General features: G+C 33.3%; 1 protein-coding gene across 1 annotated transcript in view; it reads left to right on the plus strand.

The window, feature by feature from the left end:
- Positions 1-25,527, plus strand: part of LOC148954880 (uncharacterized) — a 109,406-nt gene that overhangs the window by 43,025 nt on the left and 40,854 nt on the right. The window contains 1 exon segment of the mRNA XM_089099003.1: positions 24,296-24,398. The gene's annotated coding sequence lies outside the window, so the exon portion shown is untranslated.

Here is a 25,527-nt window from a genome sequence, read left to right on the forward strand (position 1 = left end):
ATTTTTTAATAGTTTGTTGTATGAAGTATCTGTACTGTATATCCCAGAGGTGAAAACAAAAAGAATTTGTTACTTACTTACAAATATTTTCATAATTTCTTGAATGAAATTTCCGTATTGTGTATCCAAGAGTTGACTTCAACAAAGAAATTGTTACTTAATGAGAATTTTTAAATAATTTCTTGAATTAAATTTCTAAATCATGTAGCTAAGTGAAAATTGTTTGTGATAAAGAGAAAAAAAGTTACTTACAATAAACTGGTACTTAATGAGAATTTTTTAATAATTTCTTGAATTAAATTTCTTCATCATGCTGATAAGTGAAAATTATTTGTGATAAAGAGAAAAAAAAAGTTACTTACTTGCGATGTTTTCATAATTTCTTGAATGAAGTATCTTTACTGTATATCTAAGAGGTTAAATCAATAAAGAGTTTGTTACTTACTTACAACTATTTTCATAATTTCTTGAATGAAATTTCCGTATTGTGTATTCAAGAGTTGATTTCAAGAAAGAAATTGTTAATTACTGAGAATTTTTTCATAATTTCATGAATTAAATTTCTACATCGTGTATCTAAGTCGTGTAAATAATAAAGAATTTTTTACTTACTTAGAATTTTGTCATAATTTCTTGAACGAAATGTCTTTGTTTATCCAGCAGGTGAATTCAAGAAAGAATTTGCTACTTATTTACAATTTTTTCATAATTTCTTGAATAAAATTTCCGTATTGCGTATCCAAGAGTTGACTTCAAGAAATAAATTGTTAATTACTGAGAATTTTTCAATAGTTTCTTGAATTAAGTTTCTACATCATTTAGCTAAGTGAAAATTGTTTTTGACAAAGAGAAAAAAAAAGTTACTTGCTAGCAAATTTTTCACAATTTGTTGAATTAAGTATATGTACTGTATATCCAAGAGGTGAAATCAATAAAGAGATTGTTACTTACTTACAAATATTTTCATAATTTCTTGAATGAAATTTCCGTATATTGTGTATCCAAGAGATGACTTCAAGAAAGAAATTGTTACTTACTGAGAATTTTTTCATAATTTCTTGAATTAAATTTCTACATCGTGTATCTAAGTCATGTAAACAATAAAGAGTTTATTACTTACTTAGAATTTTGTCATAATTTCTTGAACGAAATGTCTTTGTTTATCCTGCAGGTGAATTTAATAAAGAATTTGCTACTTACTTACAATTTTTTCATAATTTCTTTAATGAAAATTTCTGTATTGTATATCCAAGAGGTGACTTCAAGAAGGAATTTGTTACTTACTTACTTACAATTTTTTTCATAGTTTCTTAAATGAAGTTTCTGCATTGTGCATCCAAGAGGTGACTTCAATAAAGAGTTTGTTACTTACTTACAACTATTTTCATAATTTCTTGAATGAAATTTCCGTGTTGTGTATTCAAGAGTTCATTTCAAGAAAGAAATTGTTACTTACTGAGAATTTTTTCATAATTTCATGAATTAAATTTCTTCGTCGTGTATCTAAGTTGTGTAAACAATAAGAAATTTGTTACTTACTTAGAATTTTGTCATAATTTCTTGAACGAAATGTCTTTGTTTATCCAGCAGGTGAATTCAAGAAAGAATTTGCTACTTACTTACAATTTTTTCATAATTTCTTGAATGGAATTTCCGTATTGCATATCCAAGAGTTGACTTCAAGAAAGAAATTGTTACTTACTGAGAATTTTTTAATAATTTCTTGAATTAAATTTCTACATCATGTAGCTAAGTGAAAATTGTTTGTGATAAAGAGAAAAAAAATTTACTTACTTGCTATTTTTTAACAATTTATTTAATGAATTATCTGTAATGTATATCCAAGAGGTGAAATCAATATAGAGTTTGTTACTTACTTACAAATATTTTCATAATTTCTTGAATGAAATTTCCGTATATTGTATATCCACGAGATGACTTCAAGAAAGGAATTGTTACTTACTAAGAATTTTTTCATAATTTCTTGAATTAAATTTCTACATCGTGTATCTAAGTCATGAAAACAATAAAGAGTTTGTTACTTACTTAAAATTTTTTCATAATTTCTTGAACGAAATGTCTTTTTGTTTATCCAGCAGGTGAATTTAAGAAAGAATTTGCTACTTACTTACAATTTTTTCATAATTTCTTTAATGAAAATTTCTGTATTGTGTATCCAAGAGGTGATTTCAAGAAGGAATTTGTTACTTACTTACTTACAATTTTTTTCATAGTTTCTTAAATGAAGATTCTGCATTGTGTATCCAAGAGGTGACTTCAGGAAAGAGTTTGTTACTTGCTTACAATAGAACTATTCTAAAGAACAAAGAAGGGGTTAAGCTTAAAGATATTTATTGCTTAAATGTATTAACAGAATTTTTTTTTGAGAAAAAAAACAACAACAAATATTTACATAAAAATAGTACTTAGAGTTCACTCTTAAACATCCACAAACGATGGTCCCATGATATAGAATAGTTTTTAACATGTCTTATGGATTTTTCACGATCAGGTATGTTCTTAGGTATCCACTCTGCGAAGAACCTAACCTCGTCTTCAGGACGGTGATAGCCCCCTTCAAATTTAGGACACTTAAACTCTTCTAGATTGAAAAGTGGAATCCTAGGGTCACACTTTTGAATTAAAACTTTATATGTAGGTACATTGCCATTTACGTAGAGTGCTTCAACTCCGAAAAAGCTGCAAATTTCACTGACTTCCTCCTGGACATTTCTCAGTTCCTGACCAGTATTATTAAGTGGTGTAATCAATCTATCATAGAATCCCAGTCTGTTTATATAACTTAATATAGTACTCCACAAGCTTTTATCATACTCAAACAGATTATAGTTCACTAACCAATGATAACAGTCAATTTCTTCGAGATCCATAGACAATAATAAAAAGCACATTCGAATATAACACCGCAAGATGATTTTTTCAAACTGATAAATTCGGTGTCATACAGTCCTATCATCTTGGAGGCTATTAATGTAGTTGTTAAGTAGAGAAATACTTCATCAAACTTTTATAGCTTCGCTCAAGGTTGAACGGACTTATGACTAGTGAGATGAGTCTTAAATGCATCTGAATTCATTGTGGGGAGGAGTCATAAAACCCGTGGAAGTCATTGCGTGGGGAGCTATTGAACTCTCGGTAACTGATAAATTCTGTGTCATACTGTCCTATCATCTTGGAAGTTATTAATGTAGTTGTTAAGTAGAAAAATACTTCATCGTCCTAGAATTATTTAAACTAAATAGTTAGCCCCCGCCCCAACTGAACCCCCCTTTTAACTGAACCCCTGTATAACCGAAACCCCCGTGTAACTGTACCCCCTTTAACTGAACCCTCGTGCAACTCAACCCTCCATGCAACCCATCCCCCTCAAAACACTTTTCAGCCATTTCTTTTTAAGTTGACAATACTTTTCAAACGTTACTTGTGTATTATACAGACCACATCGGATAGGTAAAGCTAGGTCAAGTCACAATGTCATTCTATCGTTACTTTTCAATTGAGCTATTGAATACCTTCTACCAATGTCTCTTGTAGGCGTCAAATCTATTAAGTATCTGAGCATATTTTTTGTATTGTTGATGCAAGCATCCCACTCTTTAATTACCCGTGAGACATTCTTAACCAACGCAATACCTTTAGGCAAATACCTTTTCGCAAAAAATTCGCAAATAGAGTTATTTTTACGTCACAATTTTCAACTTAAAACCATTCTAATTATAACATCCCATTCATCATACTTTAATTGCCCGTTACGCTTTCTTAACCATCGGAAGTTTAATCTACGTAAATTAATTTATAGACAATACTGGTTTTAAATTTTTCTACTCGTAAACTAAAGAAGTAATTACCCTTATCAAAAACATTAGTCGTTCTATTAATGAACCCATGAAACGAAACCAGTCTGAGAGTATCACACTAGGACCAGTATTACGTACTCGTTCCTCTTTGAAAGAGTGTAATGACCTGTAGAATAGAATACCTACTAGAAAAGCCAGTTTGGTATATGGGAGGCTCAGAATTCAATAGATGGTAACTACTGATAACTATGTCAATATAAAATCAACAGAAATTAATTTAAAAAAAAATCCACAAGATAAGTTTTTCAAAGAAAATTAATGAACTCCATTAAACAAAAAATTAGCAATAATAAAATCAAATAATCTACCAAGCCTGAAACTACCACAAATCAGCATCGATAAATAAATGAAACCCAAAACGAACAGAAACTACAGTAAATAACCTAGTCAAACTCAAAACGAGCAAAAATTAACATAAATTGGGCTCAAAACCCCTATGCCTTTTCAAGTCCAGAACAAAATTTGCACTTTACTGAACAAATACAAATGAATGTGCATTGTCATTTTAATACACATATGCTGATATTTAGTAATCAAAATGTTAATATTATTTGATTTATTATTTGATTTATTCGCTAAACAATCTTGACGTTTCACTTGATTAACTACAATTAAACGACAGGCAAGCATGAAGAAAACTACCTGAAAAGAGGGAGATTTCAGAGCCTTCAAATTTTTTAAACAAGCAAGTCTTTGTATAGTTTCCACCTCAAACGAACGGATCAACTGAATAACTGAAATGAAGAGCGTTGAAATTTAATAAAAAAAAATGAATGAAATAACATGTCAAATAATTTAGATCAAACAGTTCGTGGTAACTACTTGTAGGTAAGAAGCGACCCGGCTCAATGGTAAACGAAACTCTAGAAAATGGGTTTTTGATACGAATAGATGCATACAAAGAATCAGATTTCAATGCTGAATTCAAATATAACTTTCATCAAGTTTAGTCCTATTCATCAAAAGTTACGCGCCTGAGAAAATTTGGCTGATTTTCGAAAAAAGGGGGAAAGACCCCCTAAAAGTTATAGAATCTTAATGAAAATCACACCATCATATTCAGCGTATCAGAGAACTCTATTGTAGAGGTTTCAAACTCCTATCTAAAAAAATGTAGAATTTTGCATTTTTTGCCAGAAGAAAGATCACGGATGCGTGTTTATTTGTTGTTTTTTTCTTTTTCCCAGGGGTGATCGTATCGACCCAGTGGTCCTAGAATATCGTGGAAGGGCTCATTGGAATGTAAATTAAAAGTTCTAGTGCCCTTTTTAAGTTTCCAAAAAAATGGAGGGCAACTAGGCCCCCTCCCACGCTCATTTTTTTCCCAAAGTCACCTGATCAACCTTTTGAGATATCTATTTTGTTCAGGATGGTTGAAAATATGATAAGTATGTCCTTTAGGATGACTTAATCCCCCGAAGTCCCCGGGGGGAGGGGCTGAAAGTTATGAACTTTACCCAATGTTAGCATATAGTATTGGTTATTAGGAAGTATACAGACGTTTTCAGGGGGGATTTTTTCTGGTATTTGGGGGGTGGGTGGGTTGGGGGTTATTAAGGAAGATCTTTCCATGAAGGAAGTTTTCATGGGGGAAGGGACATTGCTATGAAGGGGGCGCCGGATTTCCCAGCATTATTTAAAAAAAAGATCAGAAATTAAATATAAAAAAACAAGTTTTTCAACTGAAAATAAGGAGTAACATCAAAACTTAAAACGAACAGAAAATATTACGTGTATGATTGGGTTCACCCTTTAGTCAATACCTCGCTCTTTAACCCTGGAATACTCTCGGTTCCTAAAAGTTGCATTAATACTGTTGTTTCGTAAATTTTATGACTTTGACTTTGAATGCCTGCAAAAAATCGAAATATTACGTGTATGATTGGGTTCACCCTTTAGTCAATACCTCGCTCTTTAAGCCAAAGATTTTTTGGTACTTTCATAAGAGCTATTTATTCTAAATAACGGCCTTTGTTATTAAGGGGTCATTTTTAAAGAATTGGAACAAAATTCGAACTTTAGCTTAAAGAGCGAAGTATTGACAAGGCGGCGAGCCTCCTAATATACGTATTAAAAATATTTGAATATAGAAGTTCGTTACGTAAGTTAATTCGTAAGTTAGGCATATTTATTACTAATAAAAACGTTCGTAAATAAAATTGAGCAACTTTTGAGGAAGCAATTTAACCCAATAAAGATAAAAGTTATATACAAATTTTTTTTTAATTATTCATGTACGGTGAGCAAAAATAAAAAGCTGAATTGATTTAAAAATGTTCAGAAATTAAATAAAAAAAAAAAGTTTTTTTAACTGAAAGTAAGGAGCGACATTAAAACTTAAAACGAACAGAAATTGTTCCGTATATGAAAGTGGCTGTCCCCTCCTCAACGCCTCGCTCTTTACGCTAAAGTTTGACTTTCTCACAACTGTAATTTTTTTTTAAACAATAAAAAACTTTAGCGTAAAGAGCGAGGCGTTGAGGAGAGGACAGCCCCTTTCATATACGGAATAATTTCTGTTCGTTTTAAGTTTTAACATCGTTCCTTACTTTCAGTTTAAGAAACTTGTTTTTTTTTAATCTGGATAGGACCAAATTTCTTGTAAGATGTAGACAATCAAAAAGAAACTTGGAAACTTGTTTTAATTGCGCCAGGGAAAAACTTTTTGAGCCCTTTATAGTGAACTTGTTAAACCCTTTTTAGGAGTAACCATCACTGTTTTCTATGTTTCTTTCTGCTTTAGGGTACCCATAGTTTTAATAATTTACCTTATAAGCTCCAAATTTATTTTAAAAAAAAGTATCTTTGGGCACCATGCCCCTAAGACATTTTCGTTGTCCTGTACAATAAATTACTGTTCTTACAAGAACTTGAGGCTTTGAAATTTAAACTGACGAGTAACAAACGTTTTTTATCTTACTTCATGATGCAAAATCCCCCTTCTCTTTTTTGTTTTTATTCTCTGTCACCCGCCACTTGTTTTTCACTGAGCGTAAGCTAATTGTCTCTTAATACAGACAGATGAAAAACCGGTTCTAGGTTTGTTCTCGAGTTGAGTGGGGTACATTCTAATAGGCCAGTACATTCATTGCATTCATTTCAATGCGCCATAAGTGCTACTTTTTCTACCGTGCACGTTGCACTAATAATCTTTTTTTTATCAAGTGCTAATTAAAGAAATTTATCACTACAACACTATGTAAGGAAAAACAGATAAAACATTGCAACACTATCAGACGAGTTTTGTATAATTTCAAAGTTCAATTTTCAGCAGCCAAGTCAATATTTACTTTGATTAAACGATCAATTTAATACAATTTAAAGACTTTGAGCCAAAAAGAAAAAATAAGACCTACGAATCCATGAACTCATAAACTTTGCAAACAAACACAAGTGTGGAATTATTTCTTATCATTCATCGTTTTTTATTGCATTATTTTACTTCCTTTTATTACTTCCTATTTACTTCCTATTTGTATTATTTTACTTCCATTATTTTTGAGGCTTTGTTACCAAAGCGTTCAACTCTTCATCTTCACTTATTCTCAGTCGAAGCGACTTAGTCTTTTTAACATTAATTTGCAGACCTATTCTTGAACCCTGAACTCTCAGGACCTCCAATAGTTTATTTATGTTACTTTCTTTATTTACTTATAGTAATTTTTAAGTTCATTTTCTTCATTTTAATATTATTTATTTTCATCTAGTTTACAAACTCAGTTCACCAGCGTCATCTAAGTTTTTCCTTGTTCGTTACCAAAGGACTTTAAAACTACTACTACTACTACTACTAACAGCTCATTGCAGCACCAAGCCGCCTGAGGCCAACACAGCTACGCACGCTCCTCCTCCATTCCAATCTATTCAAAGCCTCCCTTTTTACACCCGCCCTCGAAGTTCCCATTTCCTTTAAATCTTTCTTTATGACGTCCTCCCACCCCAGACGGGGACGACCTGCTTTCCGTTTAGCCCTAGAGGGTTGGCCGAAAAGAACAATCTTCGGCAATCTGTCATCCTTCATCCGCACAACATGCCATAACCACCTCAACCATTCTTTCATTATAGACCTAGAAAGCGGTATTGAACCACATTTTTCGTATAGCCTATTGTTTGAAATACGGTCAGCTAGCCGGGTACCCAGAACAATCCTTAAGCAATTTCTCTGGAAAAAATCTAGCAAATCTTCATTCGCTTTTCGGAGCGTCCATGCTTCAGAGCCATATTTGACCACTGTCATCACTGTCACCAAAGGCAAATAAAATATATATTCTACGAGTAGAAAAATTTGTAATGTTTGTTTATTCACTATTGACGATGGATTATCAAATATTATGATATTTTTCTTTGTGTTTTGTTTTTGTCCCCACAATGGGATGAACTCGAACGCCCCTCCTGCCCAGTATTTCTTTTCTTCCTTCCTTCTTTGTTTTTTAGGTTTTTGTCGTTATTAATTTGTTTGTTAATTTTTGTTATTATTACTATTATTATGACGAGATGTTTTGGTTTCAAAATTTTTAGCCACGGGTAACTTGCATAACTTACAGCCCTTAACTCGGGCCCTGTGGGGGCTTATGTCAACCCTGGAAGCAAGTATGGAAAAAGTTCCAAAGCTGCAAGTAGCGGAATTCGACAGAATTCCAAAAGCTGCCGGTACTTGAGCTGTAGGTCATAAAAACACTTTCTTTTCTTCCTTCCTTCTTTGTATTAGATAAAAAAAACAAGTTTTTTAAAGTGAAAGTAAGGAGCGACATTGAAACTTAAACGAACAAAGATTAGTGCGTATATGAAAGGAGCTGTCCCCTCCTCAACGCCTCGCTCTTTACACTAAAGTTTTTTATTGTTTTTAAAAATAAAGAAGTGAGACAGAATTAAACTTTAGCGTAAAGAGCGAGGCGTTGAGGAGGGGACAGCCCCTTTCATATACGGAATAATGTCTGTTCGTTTTAAGTTTTAATGTCGCTCCTTACTTTCAGTTTAAAAAACTTGTTTTTTTTTATTTAATTTCTGATCGTTTTTTAATTCATACAGCTTTCATTTGAATAAAAATTTTACTTTTCTTTTGCTAAATGGATGTCTTCACAATTTAACTTACGCAACTAACTTCTATATTCATATATTTTTCTTCTGGCAAAAAATAAAATGTTTCAGATTTTTGCGGATCTGAGATTGATACCTATTAAAGATGGTTTTCTGATATTCTGAATCTTACGGTGTGATTTTAATTGAAGTCTATTCACTTGTTGGGTATATATCCCCCCTCTTTAAAAAATTGGTTAAAGTATTTGAGACGCGTAGTCTTGGATGAGCAACACTAAACTTAATAAAATTTATATATCTAGAATCAGTATTATAAACACATTCTTTTGATACATTTATTGACATAAAAATTCCGTTTTTAAAAGTTTCGATTACTATTGAGCCGTATCGCTTGTTTTTTTATTGTTTTTTTTTATTACGTATATGTTATTACGTATATAAGGGGGTTCTCCCCTTAGTCAAGACCACGCTCTTTACGTTAAAAGTTAAAAAAATTTGATTCACAAACCCCTAGATCACCAAGACCGTTTAATTAGAAGAGATAGCTCTTTTGATAACACTAAAAAAACTGTAGCGTAAAGAGCGAAGTATTGATTCGGGGAAGCCCCCCATCTTCTGTTTGAAAATTTCTATTCATTTTGTTTTCTAATGTTGCTTCTTACATTTCAGTTGAAATGTAATTATTCCGTATATGAAAAGGGCTGTCCCCTCCTCAACACCTCGCTCTTTACGCTACAGTTTTTTATTGTTTTAAAAAATAAAGTTGTGAGACAGAGTCAAACTTTAGCGTAAAGAGCGAGAGAGATATCCAAAAAGTTGGGTTGATCTCGTTTCACTTAGTGTGGCGCGCCACACAAAGTTAACCTATAAAAACCCAACTTTTCGGATATCTCTCTCACTATGACTCTGTTTGTGTGTCGTGTCAAATTTTGACTGCACAATTTCGGAAAAAAGAGGCGTGAGAGGTGGCGTAGTTATCATCCAATCTTTTTAACATCAAAACTTAAACGGTCAGAAATAGAGGCTGTTTCCAAAGATTTAGCTAAAAAACCAGTCTGGTTGAAAACGTGGAGTTTTCGTACGCCTCACTTTTTTTGCAATGTGTAGGAACCGGTTGGGAATCCCCGCTCATTTGGAAAGGTGCCAAGGAAAAGACAAGCAAATAGCATGTAGTTTCAAAACGTGTTTAATCATGTTTCTTGAATGAAGTATCTGTACTGTATATTCAAGAGGTGAAATCAATAAAGAGCTTGTTACTTACTTACAAATATTTTCATAATTTCTTGAATGAAATTTCCGTATTGTGTATCCAAGAGTAGACTTAAAGAAAGAAATTGTTACTTACTGGGAATCTTTTCATAACTTCTTGAATTAAATTTCTATATCGTGTAGCTAAGTGAAAACTGTTTGTGATAAAGACAAAAAGAAAAAAAAGTTATAAAATTTACGTATTGTGTATCCTAGACTTGACTTCAAGAAAGATTTTGTTACTTACTGAGAATTTTTTCATAGTTTCTTGAATTAAATTTCTACATCGTGTAGCTAAGTGAAAATTGTTTGTGATAAAGAGAAAAAAAAGTTACTTACTTGCAATTTTTTCATTATTTCTTGAATGAAGTATCTGTACTGTATATCCAAGAGGTGAAATAAAAAAAAAAGAGTTTGTTACTTACTTACAAATATTTTCATAATTTCTTGAATGAAATTTCCGTATTGTGTATCCAAGAGTTGACTTCAAGAAAGAAATTGTTACTTACTGAGCATTTCTTCATAATTTCTTGAATTAAATTTCTACGTCGCATATCTAAGTCGTGAAAACAATTAAGAGTTTGTTACTTACTTAGAATTTTGTCATAATTTCTTGAACAAAATGTCTTTTTGTTTATCCAGCAGGTGAATTCGAGAAAGAATTTGCTACTTACTTACAATTTTATCATAATTTCTTGAATGGAATTTCTGTATTGCGTATCCCAGAGGTGACTTCAACAAAAAATTTGTTACTTAATTACAATTTTTTCATAGTTTCGTAAATTAAGTTTCAGTATTGTGTATCCAAGATATGACTTCAGGAAAGAGTTTGTTACTTGCCTACAATTTTTTCATAATTTCTTAAATGAAATTTCCATATTTTGTATCCAAGAGTTGACTTCAAGAAAGAAATTGTTACTTACTGAGAATTTTTTCATAATTTCTTGAATTAAATTTCTACATCGTGTATCTAAGTAATGAAATTCTTTAATTAAATTTCCATATTGTGTATCCAAGAGTTGAGTTCAAGAAAGAAATTGTTACTTACTGAGAATTTTCTCATAATTTCTTGAATTAAATTTCTATATCGTTTAGCTAAGTGAAAATTGTTTGTGATAAAGAGAAAAAAAAGTTACTCACTTGCGATTTTTTCATAATTTCTTGAATGAACTATCTGTACTGTATATCCAAGAGGTGAAATCAAAAAAGAGACTTGCGATTTTTTCATAATTTCTTGAATGAAGTATCTGTACTGTATATCCAAGAGGTGAAATCAAAAAAGAGTTTGTTACTTACAAATATTTTCATAATTTCTTGAATGAAATTTCCGTATTGTGTATCCAAGAGTTGACTTCAAGAAAGAAATTGTTACTTACTGAGAATTTCTTCATAATTTCTTGAATTAAATTTCTACATCATATATCTAAGTCGTGAAAACAATTAAGAGTTTGTTACTTACTTAGAATTGTGTCATAATTTCTTGAACGAAATGATAAAGAGAAAAAAAAGTTACTTACTTGCGATTTTTTCTTAATTTCTTGAATGAAGTATCTGTACTGTATATCCAAGAGGTGAAATCAAAAAAAGAGTTTGTTACTTATTTACAAATATTTTCATAATTTCTAGAATGAAATTTCCGTATTGTGTATCCAAGAGTTGACTTCAAGAAAGAAATTGTTACTTACTGAGAATTTCTTCATAATTTCTTGAATTAAATTTCTAGGTCGCATATCTAAGTTGTGAAAACAATTAAGAGTTTGTTACTTACTTAGAAATTTGTCATAATTTCTTGAACAAAATGTCTTTTCGTTTATCCAGCAGGTGAATTCAAGAAAGAATTTGCTACTTACTTACAATTTTTTCATAATTTCTTTAATGAAATTTCTGTATTGTGTATCCAAGAGGTGACTTCAAGAAAGAATTTGTTACTTACTTACAATTTTTTCATAGTTTCTTAAATGAAGTTTCTGCATTGTGTATCCAAGAGGTGACATCAGGAAAGAGTTTGTTACTTGCTTACAATTTTTTCATAATTTCTTAAATGAAATATCCGTATTGTGTATCCAAGAGTTGACTTCAATAAAGAAATTGTTACTTACTGAGAATCTTTTCATAATTTCTTGAATTAAATTTCTACATCGTGTATCTAAGTCATGAAATTCTTGAATGAAATTTCCATATTGTGTATCCAAGAGTTGACTTCAAGAAAGAAATTGTTACTCACTGAGAATTTTCTCATAATTTTTTGAATTAAATTTCTATATCGTGTAGCTAAGTGAAAATATTCATATAAAAAAATTCAAACGGATCGCGGTAGTGAATTTGTTAATCCCGATGTTGCAAAAGTACTAGAGAAATATAGTACACTGCTCTATCATAGTCACAGTCCTATAAAGGCTGCAATGGCCGAATGATTGATAAGAACTATTCGACTTTTAATTTCAAGATATTGTACATTGAAAAATACACCGGCTTTTATTCATGATCTTGATAAAATAATGTTGATTTATAATCAACGACCTCAACGATCATTGTCCAACTCTACGCCAACGGAAGTTCATCATTCTGATTATGATACAATTGACACCTTTCTTAAACAGTATTCCAATGAATCGTCGGCTGTCAAGAAGGAGAAGAAAAATAAATTTATTGTTGGTGATACTGTTCGAATTAATAGAACAACTAGTGCTTTTGAAAAGGGGAATTACTTGTGGTCCACGGAACATTTTAAAGTGTAAAAAATCTTAGATACTAAACTTACAACTGATCGCCTGCGTGATACCAAGGATGAAGAGAATTTCGGCGGCTTTTATGACTATGAATTACAAAAAGTTAAAAAGGCAAGAGAAATGTATTAAACTGAAAAGATATTAAAGACACGTACTCGCAGAGATAAAAAAGAGTTAGTGTTTCGGTGGCTAGGGTACGACTCTAATTTTGATTCTTAGATCGGTGTTGAAGTCTTTGACAATGATCCGTGATTTCTATGTAACATTTACGTCCAACGTTTCCGATCCTCTCTACAATGAATTGAATACGACAAGTGATTTTTGGACAAAACTCTCCCCTATCATCAAATTTTACAGTGCATATGAAGTGGCTCTTGTCGACTGTATTCTCAAAAATATCTATGACATTCTGAGAAAGGATCGTGTCTATGATATAAAAATTATACCATTTAATCGACATGTGAACGGGCTGGGCTATGCCGACTATGAATAGATTGAAGCAATTAAATCTAGTGACTATCGACATGTCAGATTGAAATAGATTGAATATGATAATATGGGGGATTTTTGTCGTACAATCAATAGAAACATCTCATATCGCAGGAATGGTACATTCCATTTTAATTATTCATTGGAACATTATAGGATTTACATTAGCTCACCTGTTGACACTGAAAAAATTATTCTCAATGATAATGTGAGAGATGTTCTTGGATTTAAATAGAATATGATCAATTGGAAAAATTCTGGCACCGTTGACATGACGATTCAAGTTATTTGTGCTGATTATCCACCTGATTTCGCCTCGAAATCTTGCATATTTCTCTATGCATCCCTTGTGGAAACATTGAGAGTCGGTAATTCAATATTTCCCCTCTTACGTTTTCTAGAAGAAAAAAACACTCGTGAACTTGTTCATCATTATAATATCAAGCATCTTCAATATATTCTTGTAAACAATTCATATTTTCAATTCTGTCGGTTAACACTACGTTATTAATTTAATGATCCTCTAGCAATTACTATGGGCTTAGCAGTGATTGCATGTAAGTTTCGACCGATGGTCAACGAGATTACAATCACCTAAAATGAACAATAGGGGAATTCCATTAGTCTGTCCCGATATCAACTGTTATGTTGGGGCTTTGAGTCCACTTCAAATAGGCAATGGATTGGACTACTACAAGGGGCGTACTACAATGTCTGGCTATGGTCTTGGTAGCTGGTTTTCTAGGCTATTTCGTTCTGCACTACCCCTTGCCAGAAAATAACTTGTACCTGCTGCATCAAATTTTGCTGCCTCCACACTACAGGACTGGGGGTCGGGCAAGAATTTCAATGAGAGTGTTGAGGAAAATATTAGATCTTCAGCAAGAGCCGTTAGAGAGCAACTAACATCTCGTCAAAATGGAGAGGTGTTGAAAAGGATGCGTTCGCGTCATTCACTTATCAGTTTCCACCCAAGCAAGAAGTAAAGGACATCAACAAGGACTTTGGGGAATAAAACAACGAAGCCCAATAAGCAGAAGAAGAAGAAGAAAAAGAAAAAGATTGTTAGATCAAAGAAGGATTTCTTCTCTTAAGATGACTTATCTCCCCCTAAAGGGATCACATCAATTAATCTGTTCCTCTTTAAATATATACAATGCTCAATATGCTGATGTCAGTGTCAAATTTGGACTACTATGAATAGTTGCACCCCCAACAACCTCTTTCAGAAAAGGTAAACTATCCAACATTTTCTAATGAAGACTATTTGATTGATTTGTCATCAACATTTATTGATTTAAATGTTGTAGTGAAGAAAAAGTCAGGTAATACAACTCCAAATGCTAGCGATGGTCTCTCCTATGAAAACTGTATTCTACACAACCTATTAAAAAAAATTAATGTATTTATTAATGGAACATTGGTGTGTACTAGCAATAAATTATCGAACTATGCTAGCTATATACAATTTATGATGATGACACCAAAGTCATAAAAGGAGTTGAGAGGACAATCATTGGGCTATGAATATCGATCAGGTGTTGATACTGACGGTGACTTGACTACTGCAGTGACCCAAGAGTATCATCTAGTTGGAAAATTAAATCATGAGATATTGAATATATCCCAATCGCTACCCCCCCAATGTCAAGATTGACATAAAGTTACTGATGGCACCATCGAAGTTCATTTTGAGAAAAACACTTCCTGCAGCACCTGATGCAAATTTCATTATCACATCGGCAATTCTCCACGTCCGAAAACAACAAGTTATGAGCTCTGTTGCATTGGCAGTGGAAAAGCTAAGAGCCAATGGTAACAACATTAAACTTCTTGTCACCCATACGATCACCAATCAACGTCACATTGCCACCGGCTCTCGTAGCTATAGCGATTCATCATTTATCAATGGACAAATCCCATCAAAATTGGCTTTGGCCTTTTTGAAAAGTGGCGGTGCCGTTGGATCCTGGACTGAATCCCCCCATGATTTTAATATTTTCGGTCTATCTAGCCTTGTGTGCAAAGTGAATGGTATTTCACTGTACACTCTATCACTTGACAAAAAATCCTATAGAACTCTGTACGAGTTTACCATGCAATCCCTAGTTCATGTTTCTCAACTATTTGAAAATGGAATAACCAATTCAATGTTTTCAAAAAATCATGGGGTTATTGTTTTGGACTTGTCAGGCACACAGGATATAAGCATAGTACGAACAGGGAATGTACGTTTAGAGTGTACATCTGCAGATGCTCTGACTGAGAGTATCACGCTAATATCACTGAGTCAATTTGAAACCTATTGGGAAATCAGACCCGACGGCAGTGCTCTACTAGACCTAGCACCATGAATACAAACGAAATAATCAACGTATTTAGTATGGATCCAAGTCCTATTGCATACCTTCGGACTTCATTGAGAAAATTCCAAATGTTAACAATACCCTAATCATTGTTAATAGCAGTCCATCGACTTTGAAGACCGGTAATTGGCTGTGCATCTTTCAAACAGCGAAGAATATTGAATTTTTTGATCCTCTTGGCCTATCGTATAAATTCTACGCACCATACATCAACAACTTTATTGAAAGCAGGGGGAAAACCATTATTCAAAATCAACGAAGAGTACAGGATTTAACGACTAAGACATGTGGCTTTCATGCACTACTCTTTTTCATGTTCAGATGTCGTGGCTACACTTACAAGCAGTTTTCGACATCTACGTTGACTTACGTCAATTGAACGACTTTCTAGTGGAGAATGTACTTACAAGTGTATTTAATATTGATTTTAGTGCCCTAAGAATAAAATGTTCTAAAGATGTATGTGAAATTGTTTATTGATAAAAAAAAATTTATATACTCTATAAAATGACTTTTCTACTCTTTATATTGCATCCACTACTAGATATTTGTCGACAACGACTAGTGTAAGTAGATTATCAGACTTCACAGTGTACTGATCCTGATGTACTGCAACGTCAGGGTCACATTTTCTACAGTAGAGTGTGACTTCACTCTTGTCATCATCTCTTTGTATATTCAATGATACTATTCTCGTTCATTCTATAGAATTCACATGTTTCAATTTGCTTATTTGAAGCACTTTCACAAACAATATCCTCAATTGTCGAATCACATTCTATCACTGCCAAATAAAAATCACTAGGGTTGTAATCATAAGACACAGTGTCTTCATAACGATGACATAGAAACCATATTCTCTTGTGGTTCCAGCAGTTGAATCGTTGACCTGGTTCCTCCTCACAGAACAATCTAAAAACAACGACGATACCAATCTCGCAGCAATAAACTAAAATCACTGTTAGGATTCTTTCCAATCATACCGGGATATGTATTCTCCCACTGATTACAATGATCATAATGACAATTGGAGCATAGGTGGCCTCTAGGATGAGAGTCACACACATCTTCAAGACAGGAATTACAACCTTTAATTTGTACAGCATATCCTCTAAGCAATTTACATGGTTTGCACCATCTACACTTTTCATCATACTCCTTAATTATAGTGCAATTCTCACATGATGATGATGACCAGCTGCCCTGCCTGTATATACATAACGGACATGTATGGAACATTTTGTCATGTGTTGACACTCTCACTACCACAATGAAACTGAGCTAGCAACAACAAAAATTGTCTGAGATAGAGAGAGAGAGAGAGAGGAGTAAATCATCCTTGAGCTCTATCTTTCTTATGAAAAAAAGTCTTTAATATCAAAACTAAAGTTTAAAAGCAAATCCACAAGATGATTTTGCCGTGTCTGGATCAATATATCCATAAATTGTGTAAATGCATTTGAATCACTATGTAGAAGCTTCATACAATAGTCTAATGATGGAGAATCAGTTTTCATTATATCAACAAGCATTCCCCGAGAAAATATCTTCCTTTGAATAGACAACTCTAGAAAATCGTCATCTAGAATCAAACGTTTTTCCATAAGAACTAGATTCCTCATGATTTACTCTTTCTCGAATCTATCCATTTTTTTAAAGTCCTAACTCTCTCACAACCAACTTCAGACTAACCAGAATTTCTTTTTGTACTCTAAAAAATATACTATAGTCTACTATAGAAAAACAAATCATTGATTTAGAAACATTTTTATTGAACATAATTATAATAATGATATTCACTGATGCATCTTGTTCTCATCAATATATTTCGATACGACATCTAATGCTGACCGAAGTTTATTTATATGGATGATATTCAATTTCCCAGCAAAACATAGTTGCTCCTCCTGCTTAAACTTCCTTAATGATGTCACGTATCTTGCATACATAATGTCCCATTCAAGGTATAGGCTACAGCCAGCGGTTATTTCCACAGCTACATTGGGTACTCGTATATCATTGCTGCTGCTGCTGTCGTTTCCATCATTAATCTCCAATAATGTAAATGCACCACTCATTTTTTCTCCACTAATATCCTCTCAAATAAATTGCTCTCTCACCGAAATCTAGTCTCCTTCTAAACTAAACTACAATAAAAATTACTCATTATATCAGAATCCAGCTACCAATCAAGTTTGTTTGTCCGCCACTCTCTCTCTCTCTCTGTTTGACCTCCAAAAATGAGTTTCATAATAGAAAACCCGTCTGGTAAGGTAAGTATCGTTCATTGTAATAGGTCACTGGCCTGTGGTAAGGCATATTACGCAATCACGTTCAGAATCAGCACCTCTCTTACTACTATTAAGTCATCCTAAAAGACATATTTATCATATTTTCAACCATGCTGAACAAAATGGCTATCTCAAAATTTTGTTCGGGTGACTTTGGGAAAAAAATAAGCGTGGGAGGGGGCCTAGTTGCCCTCCATTTTTCTTGGTCACTTAAAAAGGGCACTAGAACTTTTAATTTCCGTTCCAATGAGCCCTCCCACGATATTCTTGGACCACTTGGTCGATATGATCACCCCTGGGAAAAAAAAACAGAAAAAAACAAAAAACAAATAAACACGCATCCGTTATCTTTCTTGGCAAAAAATGCAAAATTCCACGTTTTTGTAGATAGAAGCTTGAAACCTTTACAGTAGGGTTCTCTGATAAACGAAAGATGATGGTGTGACTTTTATTAAGGTTCGATAGTTTTTAGGGGATCTTTCCCCCTTTTTTGAAAATCAGCCAAGTTTTCTCAGGCGCGTAACTTTTGATGGGTGGGACTAAACTTGATGAAAGTAATATATTTGAAATCAACATTGAAATTTTATTCTTTTGATATATCTATTGGTATCAAAAACCCGTTTTCTAGAGTTTCGGTTACCATTGAGCCGCGTCGCTCCTTACTTACAGTTCGTTACCACGAACTGTTTGATTTTAGGTTTTTGTAGTTATTGATTTGTTTGTTAATTTTTGCTGTTTTTACTATTATTATGACGAGATGTTTTGGGTATGAAAATTTGAGCCACGGGTAACTTGCATAGCTTACAGAACACAAGTGTTTGTGTTTGTGTTTGTCTTCAGATTTTTCTCAAATATAATTTTTAGGATAAAAATTATCTTATTATAATAATATATATTATCCTATAACAAAAGGGCTCCAATGTTAGCCCTTTTGAAGTTCATCGTAGTGACAATTGACTTTTTCTTAAACAATATTCTAATGAAAAGGCAGGGAAGAAAAAAATTAAGGGTGGTGATACTATTCGAATGAATCGAAAAAAAAATTTGAAAAGGGGAATTACTTGTGGTCCACTGAACTTTTTAAAGAGTCAAAAGTCTTGGACACGAAGCTTATAACATATCGACTTCGTGATATCAAAGAGGACGAGAATTATGGCGGTTTTTATAATTATGAATTGCAAAAAGTTGGAAATAGTGGATTGTACGAAATTGAAAAGGTATTAAAGACTAGAACTCACAAGGGTAAGTGACAGTTGCTTGTTCGCTGGCTAGGATACATTTGCTTGAAAATAATTCAGCATTGATGAATGCAGAAAAATACCCAAAAATACAGAAAAAGAATAATTAAAACGAGTTTTATGTTATCATTTATATTGAAGTGGGTATTTTAATCCAAGTGTTTTTTTTGGCCAACGTATTTTGTAAAAGTTAAGTTTACCGAAAGCAATATTTCTGGGTCATTGAAATATACAAAGCATCGCAGAGTGGAGACGGTAAAATGAAATCATAATTAATTACAATCTCGAAAAACGTCGATCGCAAATCAAGCAAAGGAAACTAAACCTTCTTTAAATCTTGCTTACTTAGTTCTGGATGCTACTGTATCAAATATTATTTTTAATTCCCCCCCCCTTCTCAAATAGTCACAAAAGTCAAAGTCAAAAATAGTAAAAAAGTCACACTTTTTTGTGCCGTCTTTAAAAATTATGACCCGTTACACTGGGCACCAGAGACGGCTGCGTGCCGTCTCTCATCTTTGGCCTTCGTCAAAAAGTAAAAATGGCTCAATCTCTGGAATGGCTTCAATTTTTGTTTTGTCTTTTTTATAAGACAGATAAAGAGAAAACTTTCAAAATTTATTCTGTTTTCAATAAAGTGCATTCTGTTGATTAGAAGGTACGAAGGGTGTCTGCCCTACTCCTCTTAGTTTCTGCTCATTTTAAATTTGACTTAGCGACTTGTTGTAATTTCTGCTCGTTTTGGGTTTCATTTTATTTATCGATGGTGATTTATGGGAATTTTATGCTTGAAAAATCATTTGACTTTGTTTGTGCCCATATTTGGATTAATATATTTCTTGCTTTTCTTTGAAAAGCTGCTTTTGTGTAAAAAGTGTTATTTTAATTAATTTCTGCTTATTTGTAATTGACAGTCTTTTTCACTGGTTAAGAAAAAGATATTTTAAATCATTTCGGTTTTTCCCAATAAAAATAATATTTTGTCTTATTTATGACATGTTAGACTAAGTTTTTATAATAGTTGTAGTTTTATATAATAGTATAATACCTTAAATTAATGCGCACGAGGAAAAATTTTCTAACATATGGATTGGAAATTTGCAAAATATTTGGAATTAAAATATTGGTGTAGACGGAATTATAGCCCAATCTTAAATTAGCCTCCAATAGTGACATAAATTAATCAACTCTCCCCCTCTGCATGCCCTGAAATGTCAACTTTATTCCCTTTACCTTTCCTGAGATATTGAAGAGGCACCCTTTAGAAGGCCTTAGATGCACTTAGTGCATTTTTATTTAGCTCAATTTCTCACTTAACATGCCCTGACAATTTACACTTAATACCCTCAGCCCTTCGTGAAATATTGCTGATAAAACCTTTTGACAGCCTCTGTTCACATAATGCGTTTTGATTTTGTTTATAAAAAATTGCTGAAGTTTGCTTGGGGAGGGGGAATCTATTTTATTCCCTTTCCCCTTAACATACCCTCAAAGTTTAAACTTTGTGCCCTAAGCAATTCCTCGGATGTTGCTGATTAGTCCTTTCGACAGCCGGGATGTACGCAATGTATTTTGATTTAGTCAAACATCCCGCCACCAACATTTTGTTTAGTTTTTACCTTAATACCCTTACGTAGTGGTAGTGGGAGCAGTAGCAGTAGCAGTAGAAGTAGTTTTAGCAGTAGTAGTAGTAGTAGTAGTAGTATTAGTAGTAGAAGTAGCAGCAGTAGTAGAAGTAGCAATAATAGTAGTAGTAGTACAAGTAGCAGTAGTAATAGCAGTAGTAATAACAGTAGAAGCAGCAGTTGTACTAGTAGTTGTAGCAGTAGTAATAATAGTAGTAGTAGCAGTAGTAGCAGTAGTAATAGTAGTAGTAATAGCAGTAATAGTAGTAGTAGTAGCTGTTGTTGTAGTAATGTTATTAATAGAAGTAGTAGTAGTAGCAGTATTAGTAGTTGCAGTAGAAGTAGAAGTATAATCATTCAAATATTTCCTTTTGGTTAGTTCAAGATCCCCTGCAACAAGCCCAGTAAGTTTCAACTAAATAATTTCAGTCACTCCTAAGATATTACTGATACGCTCTTTTGGCAAACTACCTGCGCACAGTTTGTTTAAAAACAATTTAACTTTCCTCTCCCAACATTTCCTGAAATATTTATGCTCATACCTTTAACCTTAGTAGTAGAATTAATAGTCAAAGTAGTAGTAAGAGTCTGAGCAGTAGTAGAAGTAGTAGTAATAACAATAGCATTACTATTAATGGTAGAAGAACCAGTGAAACTAGTAGTAGCAGCAGTTGGAGTATTAGTGGTAGTATGCTCATATTATCTTTTGGTCTATTGAATATATACCTCACCATACCCTGAAAGTTTCAACATTATACTCTAAGCTGTTTCTAAGATACTGCTGATACGTCCTTTTGAACATCTGTATGCAAAAAGTGCGTTTTAATTTAGTTCAACTTCCCCTTGACATTACCTGAAATTTTTACGTTAAACCCCTCAGTCTTTTTAGTAGTTGCAACAGAAGTAGTAGTTGTAGCAGTAGTAGCAACAGTGGTAGCAGACGTAGTAGCAGCGGTAGTGGCAGAACGCACATATTGTTTTTAAGTCAATTCATTATCCCCCTCATTATTTCCTGAAAGTTCCGACTTAAAGCCCTAAACCATTCCTAAGATACGCTCTTTTGACAACTTGCATGCATATAGTGAGTTTTGATTCAGTTCGACTTCCCTCCATTATTTCCTGATTTGTTTTTACTTTCAAATCCTTAGCTTTAGCAGTAGTCATAATTATAGCATAAGAAGTAGTAGTAGTAGCAGTAGTAGTAGTAGTAGTAGTAGTAGTAGTAGTAGTAGTAGTAGTAGTAGAGTAGTAGTAGCAGTAGTAGTAGTAGTAGTTGTTGTAGTTGTAGTAGTAGTAACAGTAGTAATAATGACAGTAGTAGTTGTAGTAGTAGTAGTAGTTGTTGTTGTAGTAGTAGTAGTAACAGTAGTAATAATGACAGTAGTAGTTGTAGTAGTAGTAGTAGCATTTGGGGAAAAAGCACGAGGGGAGGAGGGCTTTCATCCTTTGATCAGTTTCAACTCTTAAAAAGGGCAAAATAAATTTCGGTTTCCAATCGAATAAACTTCCTCTAAAGTTTATACAAACACGCCTTCCATAAAAGCTTTATATGTTAACGATGGGATGCTCGTATAACTTAGGCCGTCCTGGCTAAGTGGACGTACGCTGGGTTGAGAATTCTTTGTCCGAGGGGCGCGGGTTCGTTCCCTGGCGTGGCCAGCTTTTTGGATTGGGACGCGGGTCAGTGGTTTGACTCTGTAAGCTTAGCCAGAGTCAATACACTTTCGACTGAGTTCCAGGAAAAATCCTGAGGAAGGTAAAAGGGAAGCGTGAGCGAAAGTACAGGACGGCTAGCCCCCAGCCCCCCATTGCACTTCCTGGCTGAAGGGCCACGAAACGGAGATCAGCACCGCCGGTTTGGACTTTAAGGGTCAAGTGCCGTCATATTTACTTTACTTACTTTACTTAGTATAACTTACGGTCATTCCCCCCAGGGCTTTGGGGGGGGATTCAAACCCAGAACCATAGTTAATTGACATTTGGATGATGTTGAACAAAATGACTAACTCAGAATTTTGATCTGAAGCATTTAGGAAAAAAGGATATCGGGGGGGGGGGGTGGGGGGTAGCTTACCGTCTGATTACTCTTGACTTTTAAAAAATGGAGCTAGAAGTTTCGATTTAAATCGAGTGAGCCTTTTCCGAAGTCTATACGATTACCCCTTCGATAAAAACAACATATATTAACAACGGACAGCTTTCATATCTTACAACCCTTGCCCTTGGAGTAGTGGGAGTTTTTCCAACACTGGTGGCATAGTTATTTCAAATATTTCAACGTTGGATTACTGAACATAATGGCCTTATTAATATTTCGATCAGATGCATTTGGGGAAAAGAGGGCGTGGGAGGAGGATGGGCATGTTTCCCTCTAATCCCATTTGACTTTCTAAAAAGGGCATTAGAACATATGAATTCCAATTGAATGAGCCCCCTCCGAGGTTTGTAACACCCCTCTCCCTTGCCTATGAAATGCCCTTGGGGAAGAAATCATAATAAAATATTCAAGAATTTATTTTCAAAAAACAAAAAAAAACAATGCAAAAAAAAAAATTTTAAGATTTATTCATTCATATTTGCACCTGCTATCTTTAAGTTTGAAATGATTGTTAATTTTATTTTATTTTCGTTTCTGGTTTTATTTATTCTTTAAAAGATATTTCTGGTCGTTTTTAGTTTTAATTATAATAGTAAATAATTTTTGCTGGTCTTGAGTTCAATGTGGATTTTTTCTTTTATTTGGAAAGCTTCTTTTTATACAATTCCTTTTAATTAATATTAATAAAACATTGAAGTCTTATGGCTTATGCATGCCTCTGATAAATCATATTTGTTAAAAAAAGGACAAATATAAAAGGTTCAAGAGATTGAAACGAGAAAAATATCTTCAAGAAAGAGCTTCAAAAGATCTTCAAATTTGTCCTTTTTACAGACTATTGCCCTCTTGTCCCAATACAAACCTTGTATGTTAACAATGTGCTACTTTTGTAACTTACATATCTTGCCCAGTGAACTATAAGGGGTTATCACATCTCTTGAGGCATATTTATTGTACGTTTGGAAACTTCTGAACAAAATGGCGGCCTAAAAATTTGATCAAATATCTTGGAGGAAAAAAGAGCGTAATAACGGTCTAGTTTCCTTTTAATTTTCTGCCTGGTTTACTCTAATAAAAAATACTAGATCAATGAATTTCCAATCAAATGATCTCTTTGTGAAGATTTTATGACAACTTTTGCCGTATGAAGTAGATCTGGGACAAAAGGATGTTTTGAAGCCTTGTGTCTCTTTACTACAGGTAATGCTAAAGCGTTGCCTCTGAATGCAGGGCAATGATGTAATGATATTCTTTCACGGAAGTGTATACTCATAAACAACCAATTTCATCTTATAGGGAGCTCATATCTATCTGACGGGATATGTGGATGTACCTTATTGTGCTGACTAATGTGTTTTGACAAGTTCTAACAATTATTGTCAGTGCAATCCGAGCCTTGGTAAGTTTTCTTTATATTATTTTTCACTTTTATATGACCTTTTTTTTACTGAAAAAAGCCTAAAATCCCTAGGACAGTAGAAATTAAATCTGTTCGTTAAGATCGCCAAGTGGAATCTCACACAATCATACAAATCTTAAAGAAATAAGAAAAAAACGGAATTAATTTTTACTGAGGAATAGCTTGTGAATGCGGCTCTGGAGTGCTTGGTAGCACTTTGTGCCAAATTTGAATAAAACGAATGTGAATAATCAGAAAAAAATAGCTATGAACGTAAGGTATCAAACAACTTAAAGGTTTGTAACTGTCCTGTGAAGGTATATTTGTCTTTGGGAATCAAGAAAGTCTCTATTTTACGAACAAAAAGTATTGTCTTGTTTAACTAACCGATTCTGCTACATTATTTTCTGTCGTTTATTGTGGTTAGAAGGAATAAATATGATACTGCCATAAAAACCATAATTTTGAAACAACCAATTAAAAATAATTGCAAATTGAGATTGTGAGAGATTAAAAAGCTTAAGATAGGTCAAGGGAAAAATAGTTGTTGCAAAATTAAGTCCAAATTTAAATTCCAAGTCAAAATCTTAAGCAAGGAATTCAAAAAGAACAATTTTTAAATATCCTTTTTATTTACCAATAAAAGTCAAACTTTTCATTATAAGAAAAGTTTTCAGTCACAGCATGAATATTACACAGTAGAAAAATTTCCTTTACTCTCTGTTAACTGAAGCAACTGACCAAAGTCAGTTGCTTTGGTGTTCTCATCGAAGTAACTTTAATAGCTTCTTTTCCCTACATGGATCAGTTGCAACAATTGTATTTTAATGGTGATTGTTTTATTTGTTTTTAGTTTAGTTTGGTTTGTTATGTTGTTTTTCTTGTGCTAAAGACGCCTAGTTTTGATACAGGCAAAATATCCACGTTGTTTTAGTTTTTCCTCTTTTTCTCTCTACTGGCCGCAGTGTCATTTTGTCGTTTTTCATTGAGTTTTTTCTCTCTTTGTTAGTTTTTTATAGCACTAGTAACGGTAGTAATCGTGTTAGTATTAGTAGTAGAGGAAGTAATGGTAGGAGTGATAGCAGTAGTAAATGTGGTAGTATTGGCAGTGGTAATAATGTAGAAGTAG

This window comes from Artemia sp. Qi Xiang Cuo, chromosome 2, assembly GCF_049724085.1.
Source record: "Artemia sp. Qi Xiang Cuo chromosome 2, ASM4972408v1, whole genome shotgun sequence".
Taxonomy (NCBI): domain Eukaryota; kingdom Metazoa; phylum Arthropoda; class Branchiopoda; order Anostraca; family Artemiidae; genus Artemia; species Artemia sp. Qi Xiang Cuo.